The sequence below is a fragment of the Tigriopus californicus genome, chromosome 5 (assembly GCF_007210705.1).
Source record: "Tigriopus californicus strain San Diego chromosome 5, Tcal_SD_v2.1, whole genome shotgun sequence".
In the NCBI taxonomy this organism is placed as follows: domain Eukaryota; kingdom Metazoa; phylum Arthropoda; class Copepoda; order Harpacticoida; family Harpacticidae; genus Tigriopus; species Tigriopus californicus.
The window spans coordinates 16,415,105-16,422,692 of NC_081444.1; positions in this window are offsets into that span (position 1 = coordinate 16,415,105).

A 7,588-nucleotide genomic window follows, 5' to 3' on the forward strand; every position below is an offset into this window, starting at 1 on the left:
TTGCAGCTCTGGGCGGAACCCGAGATGGACGTGGCCTTTAAGAAGGGGAAGAGTAAAGCTACTTCAACATATGGGATGTCGCCTATGTCTAGCTCTCCAAGAACCGTGCCAAAAACTCATCAGCACCGCCCTCCATTCCTTTTTTGTCCCACCAAAATGGACAGTCTGTCGAAGTTATCTTCATTCACAACGAGGGTCCATAGGACCATTTCCCTTCAGACTATCGTCCTTGAAGATGTCCAACCTAACATCACAGCTGTTCATTCTCCAGATTCTTACTGAATGCATCTCTGTATGCGGCAATTCATTCAGTTTTATATATTTAAGGCAATAAAAGACTATAAGTTACAAGTAATATCTTTAGTTAATTCCAGATGATTGGTTTGGCTTGAAAGAACATTTCAAATGACCTGTGATTTGGATACATACCTTTATTGGATTTATAGGGTACAATGAAAACATATTTGATCATACAAATGGATGGCTATAACATAGATATAACCTCTGCGACTGGACTCGTTGATCTTATTTGAAAATAGGTACATGGATCGTACGATGTGTCAAGGGTTGAGGTTGAGGAGTAGGCGGATTTAAATGAAGGCCCGGATTAACCTCAAGTCCATCGCCTCCGATCAACAATTCTCTTCTCTTGAAGTGTCTTTGGCGAAAAAAATGCTAAGGAAGACGGGCCACTACTTCGATCTAAAGTGCTTGATAATCCAACACCTCTTCATTCTGGGGATTTGAGAGTTTTCATCAAATGCCAGCATAACAGGCGGGAAGTTCAATCCAAACACCATGACCACCGATCAAGGTGTCCAAGCGAAGTCAATCTTTAATAACATGGTCTTGGAGAGAGCTGTGCTCACTTACAAAGTGGCCTTGATGAAAACAGGGTGTTTTCTAAAGTCGATGTTATGTCGATGTTAAGGTGTTTGTTACAACTTTCCCTTTGCAGTTGCCAATGGACAACAAGATCTAGTAATTAGTTTATTCTAACTCCTTTCCCAAACATAGATACCGACATAGTGAATAGAGTGCTTAAACAAAAGGACATAGTTCTAATACTTGATTGAAACGATTAGCTGTTTTCGGCATCAAGATTGAATCGCCTCTAGTTTAAATGAATGAATAAGATGGATCTTCAAGATTCAATCCCAAGACGCAATCCTGGGATTCAATCTTAGATATTAAACCTGGACTTCCATCCGAGTGTAAAGGTACCCTAAATTTGTCCCAAAGATTGGTTATAAAATGGAAAGTTATAAACAGATTAAAAAACAAGTAGGCTTGACTATGCTGGAAGTACACTAATCGTTTTGAATTAAGTCAGTTAACATCCGAGCTACTGGCTGCCAGAGTCTTTCCTCATTCGACGGATAAGATTCAGTTTCTTGGTAATTTCAGCCTTTTGATTGGCAATCCGCTCCCTCTTACCCATGATGACGATCAATGTAGTGATGAAAATTAAGTAGTGAGTTACGAAGTGAATAACGCCAGGACTAAACCTCTGGACTCCAAAAGCCATAGCACCACAGATAAAGAACTGAGGTGGGAAAGCCAATCCGGTACCATGTCATGAATTGGGATCTGAACGAGTAAGGGTGCAGAGAATACGGATACTGACGAGACATCTAGGATAAATGATAACGGACTCGTTTGAGGAGAATGATATCATTTTTTTTTTCGATCAGTTGCTCATCAATGTTGTGAAATTTATTTGGTCAGTTAAATTGTGTGACGGATCCAGTTGAATATGGTAAAGCTTCAACACTGCATAAATGTGCTTACAGGCACTGGTATGATGCCATAACTAGAGGGTGCTAGAGGGTGCTTTGGTCTATGTAGACCAACTCGAACTTTTTTATCCAATGTATAAACGAATGTTGTCTAATCCTATGGTTAACTCTACTATAAGTTAACGCATCCCAAATGTAATAGAATAAATCTCAACGAGGATCAACGTTCAAGTGTGGATCTAGCGTACATCAACTTTCTTGAGTACGTCAGCTATGTCGTGGCAACCCTAGAACAGATTTGGGAGTCAGTTGACTCCATGCAAGATGTTGACTTCACCCAGGATCTCTTTGGCTTGCCAATGATATTGAATGATGACTGATTATAATCTTGGCTGAATTGTGCGAGGATTTGTGTGCTAGATGGGATCCTCGCCTTCACCAACGAAACTAGCCATATAATCAAACGGTTTCGAGGAATGGCAAGTCTAGGAACAGAATGGTTCTATGTCTGTGAGAATGGTTTAATGATTAAATTTTTCTTTTTGTGGCTAATTGTTCCTTTGGCAAAGTTTGCAGAGGGTAGTGAGTGGAACTGTAAATATTTATCAAAGATGGTGTGAACATTGACCACGGCACCACGGGTTCACCTTTAGAATTTTCCATGAGAGGTGGGCAAATACCGGCAAATAAACATCATGTGGTTATTTTCCAGTACGAAGGCTGTGAAATTCGAGGTTCAATACGAGCAAATTGCAGCACCGAGATTCTCAACTGTTTTAAAACTAGCAATAATAGTCCATAATGGCTTCTTTAATTCAAAGGGGGCCCCATCACACGACTGTCTTATTTAGCCAGTAACGAGGTTCTGTCTGATATGAGTATTTTGATGGAATATGATAGCCCTTGTTTCTGCTCATGTTGCGTACAACCCCCCCTCCCCTTCGATCCTTTCGAAGTACGACAGTGGTGTCGAGACGACTTCTCGTAGTAATGACATTTGATTCCCTTCTTGTCCCCATCCTTCAAAGCTCCACAGTCATGGCCTCAGCTGAGGTTATGATGGTGGTGGTGGCGATAGCGGTGACCAAATGTTTGGGGAATGGAAATGGGATACAACGCGGGGTGGACGCTCGCCTAATCAGATTATTTCACGCAATTGGAGGCTTGTTTTGGCATATGTCAAGAAACTGTGGCCCAACATCAAGCGAAAGTGCGTATTGTACGTTTGTTTGCACCAATCATTCCGGACTGTTTGATGTTGTTGTTGCTATCGTCGGATTTATTGTTGTTAAAGTACTTGAGGATTTAATTTTAGGGAAGAAACGACTCTCCTCTGTCGAAGGATTTTTTTCCTTTCCTTGAAAATGATTTCATGTAGACAAGATCCCGCTCGGGCTCTTCTTGATTGGGTGTTATATTGTCTCAATTATGGTTCTATTCTTTGAAAATGAGAACTGTCTTTCAGCCGGGCTGGAATTTTTGATCAACTGAAGTTCAAACGATTAGAGCTCCTTTCATTGAAGTGTTGAAAAGTGAATATGATGTGTCGGCAGTGGGACTCGTGTATTGCTACTACTAATGTCTGTCTGTCTGTCTGTCTGTCCGTCAGTCCGTTCTAACCAACGTACCGCTGGTGGATGGAACTCCGTCATCGATGTTGTGACGCCTGGCCTTGTGCTTCATCATCATTATTGCTCACCAAAGAACGTGAAATGAAAATTAGCTCCAATCTTGATCATCCAATTCAATAGCGAGAACAGTCAACCGTGAAGGCAAGTGAGGTACTTGCACGCCACTCCATAGCCAGTCAGTCGGTATCCAGCCACCCAACCAGCCAGTCAACCAACCAACCCGCCAACCGATGAAGTTGCCAACCTAAGAACCAAGCAACCGTCCAGTCATCGTCATTTAGAAGTGTTCCTTGCTCTGTCTGTTTCTTGCCTCTCCCTGTCTTTCTTTTGCTCTCAACGAGGGCATTTACGACTTACTCTCTCACTCAATGAACCAACCAAACAACCAACCAACCATTCCACTCCTCAAGTACTTTCATAGTCTCTCCATTTGCAACCTTTTCTCATGTTTACACGCACTACTCCCCATCTGGGTTTCAATATACCGATCAACCCAGAGCCCTTCTTAAAAATTATGACAAGTAAATGGTTGGCCAAAATAAAGACGCCTATATGTATGCCTTTCTTGAAGAGGGGGCGTGAAGTCGCTCCGGCATTTGGATTTTTTTGAATTGCCATTTGCTGCTACTGGCGTCGGCGGTTCCGCGCTAGGATTACCTCTCTTTGAAAAGGCGACGGTAACGATGGTGGCCACGACGGCGGCCACGACGAGAGCGACGGTGACGATGATGGGCGAGGGAAAGGAGGGACGCCAACGGTGGCTTTCCAGCATATTTTGACGGCTAGGCCAAGGTGTTTTGTTTCTCAAGTGGTTAATTGAAGTCTTGTTCAGGACAATTTGTGGTGAGGAATTGCACACCGTTGTTCTTTTCACCCCTTGCCCAACATCTCTTTGGCCAACAATATGACAAATTATGGGCTACCCGGCGACATGGGATTCATTTTCTACATAAAAAGAAGTAAAAAGAAGCTAAAACAAGAATGGCGAGATTGATGCTGAAGAACCATCTTCCTTCAATAAATCGTTATTGCAGTTTTTATCATGACAATTAATCCTGCACTGCATTTGTTGTGCCCATTCTAGGTAGTGTCATTACGTAGAGGGGTGGAGAGAGATCTTAGTCGAGCTAATCCTGCGGGCCGCCGTTCAAGGCGTCAATCCACTTCAGTGTATCTTAGGGGAGAGCCCTGGGATCGAACCCATGTTCCCGTGCATGACACGGTCGTGCGTTAACCAACTGGGTTATTACCAGCTCTCTTGTTCGACGAAGACTGCAGTGCCAGCGTGTATAATTCATAGCTTCAGTAGGTGCCAATGAGTTTGACTTTGTCGAGATCGCTATCGGTGGCATTGATCAACCGTGATCAAGAAATCTCCTCATGATCATTAGGTTGCGACTCGGAAGGAATGTGTCGAGGCACGAAATTCTTCGATTCAAGATGCCTAAGATTGATAATAAGCGAGCATCAAGCTTTTTCCCATGACTATACGAGTACACCCGCAGTACGCCCGTATTTTAGCTCGTCGACGCTTCTTGTCAGCACAAATCTGTCCACCATCATGCACAGATAGACTTTTTAATCTATGGGCTAGACCTACTCAGAGCATCACCCAGAGATGGGCCAGAAAAAAAAACCTTCTGATGTGTGATGTTTTTAGGGGAAACTTTGTCGTTGAAGTTGTCGTTCAGATACGGATTTTGAACCAACGGGAATGGAAGATGCGGAAGAATGTTATCAAGCCGTGCAATCTCTGGACTGGGCGATTACTTACCTGCCGGTACAATGTCTACTGAACAGAATCTACGGAACAGAGCCACACACTCACATTCATAGTCACACATGCATACTAGACGTGCCTATTCTCTCCGTTGTGCGAAGGCTATGAATTGCGTCGCAAAATTAGGCTGGTCATCCTTAAAGCTAAAAGCTAAAATAGTTCATCAATTTGGTTCAAGGGCATCAAATTGTCATAAAACCGAGTTTTTAGACCGATGGTGAGATTGGTGGAGTGTCAAGCAGAAATTCTCGAAGCCCCTTGAATTCCTTATTCTCTCAGCTTTTACTGATGATTTTTTGTTTGAAAAGTGAATGGATTGAGTAAAAGTGCTTGAAAACACTGATCCATCGAGACCATGGGTAAAGTCTACTTTTAGGAGTAACAATTGGAACAAACATGGAGTGAGCCTTGCCTTCAAACTGTCATGTTGAAGAACAGAGCATATTTTCATTGGTCCACTGGTTGACTTTCAAAAAGTGCAAAAATGGAGCGAAGCTATTGAGTATCGAAAATGATTTTGATACTAACAACTTTAGACACTGAAACTGTTTTAATTCTAGAGGTGATTTTTTTTATATATCAGTATCAACAGGGGGCAACTGAATGCTGTACTCATTGCCTGGGTTAGGAGACATGACGGGTGCATTGCTTTCTTCAATGTTTGGGGTTATTTCAAAAGTTCAAAATTTCTCCAGGTATAAAAGTACGAGTAGGTGCTTAGCAAAACAATTGCATCATCTCAAATCTTAAGACTCACCAGGTTAACACCGCAAATAAGCTCCTTCCTTAACAATAGCCTTCAGTGAACATCATTTGTTAAAGCTGAATGACCATGATATGGTCTTATGAGAATAAAAAGATCTCATACAACTTTAACGAAATCAATCTGTGTTGCTTTAGTTCCAAGTGTCTATAGCTGCTTATGGTTAGATGATATGTAGAGTAAGTAAATGAGTGGAACTTCTCTAAGGATTCGCCACATTAGCACGCACAAAAGGGCCTATCCTTGTTGTTCAAACTCCAAGCTGCCGCCTTGAACCCGAAATCGGTAAACCGTGCGCACTTAAAGATAAAGCCCCACAGAGTGAAACAATACAGTGGAAGAAAATCCATCTCTACCTCACAAGATGGGAGATGGTTGTCCCTGTGGGGCCCAAAACACCATGACATCGGCCGAATCTTAACCGAAGAATAATGGTCAATGTCCATGCAGACTTCTACAGTGTGTGAATTTTACGATGAACTTTGGCCTGTGGGAGAGTGAGAGAATACGCCACCCAGTCCATACATTTAGTCAAGATGGTACGAGTGTGCGTTTTGTGGTGGAACATTTCATGCTTCTTCTGACCTCGGAAGATGCTTGGACATTTGATCGCCCCCGATCTTTCTTTCTCCTGCCTTGCTTTAATCTAGGTAATTCATGTAAACACGACCGTCCGCTTGTATTCGAACTTGATCTCTCTCGGCGAAATGAAATTGGAGAAGCGAGAGAGGGCTCATATACCACTGCAAACTTGATTGTGATTATTGTTTCTCCGGCGCTGAAGAATTACATATGTAAGTACAGCCAATCATTTGTCATGTAACTACCTGCTCCTGCAAGGAAGGATGGTCTGAGATGTTAGCGCGATACATAGTGCCGTGTTGACATTGTCTTATGGGTTTATTTATTTATACCGTTCTAAGTAGTTTCTTAAGGGAAAAACTTGATGATTTCCTAACGAAAGAATGGTAGTTACAGATACAAGGAAATTAAGTTTGATGCAAAATGATTGCTCTTTTACAGATCCTCTGGATTAAAAATGTAAACTCCAACGCCTGATAGTGGATAGGATTTTGGGCAGTGGATCAGGGGCACCACCATTTTCTAGAGCAACACATGATCTTGCTGATGGCGATGGGCCAGACTGATAAGATGATGTCTCAGATTTCTACATTCAGTATGAATCAAGCTTGAATGGGCCAACGAGACAGAGAGAGAGAGAGGGAGAGAGACGAGAAGAATTCATTGGGAAAACACTCACATGTCACGTCTAAAACATGCCCCATCCTGATGAGATCAACCTGCTGGGTCGCAAAGACAATGTCCATCCACAGTAACGTTGGTGTCGCCCGGCTTGCCCCGCCTCTTACCAAAGACAGAGTCAGAGAGATGCTCGCTTACTTTGAGCTACTGACAGCATCACACTAATCTGCGACACTTTTTCATCACCACTTCATCCATCCATCCATGCCTGACCTCGGAACAATGAGCAGCCAATGCTCGATCGGATCCATCTCTAGCCAAGTCCTGCTGTTCGTGGTACTGGCTATTTGATCAAGCCAGCCTTCCACTCCCATGAGAATACGCCATCCTCCGTTTCGTGGCGAATCTCGTGATGTTACTCACTCACTTACTTAAGAGTCAGGCTTCGTGTCATTCAAGGGATCGACTTCCA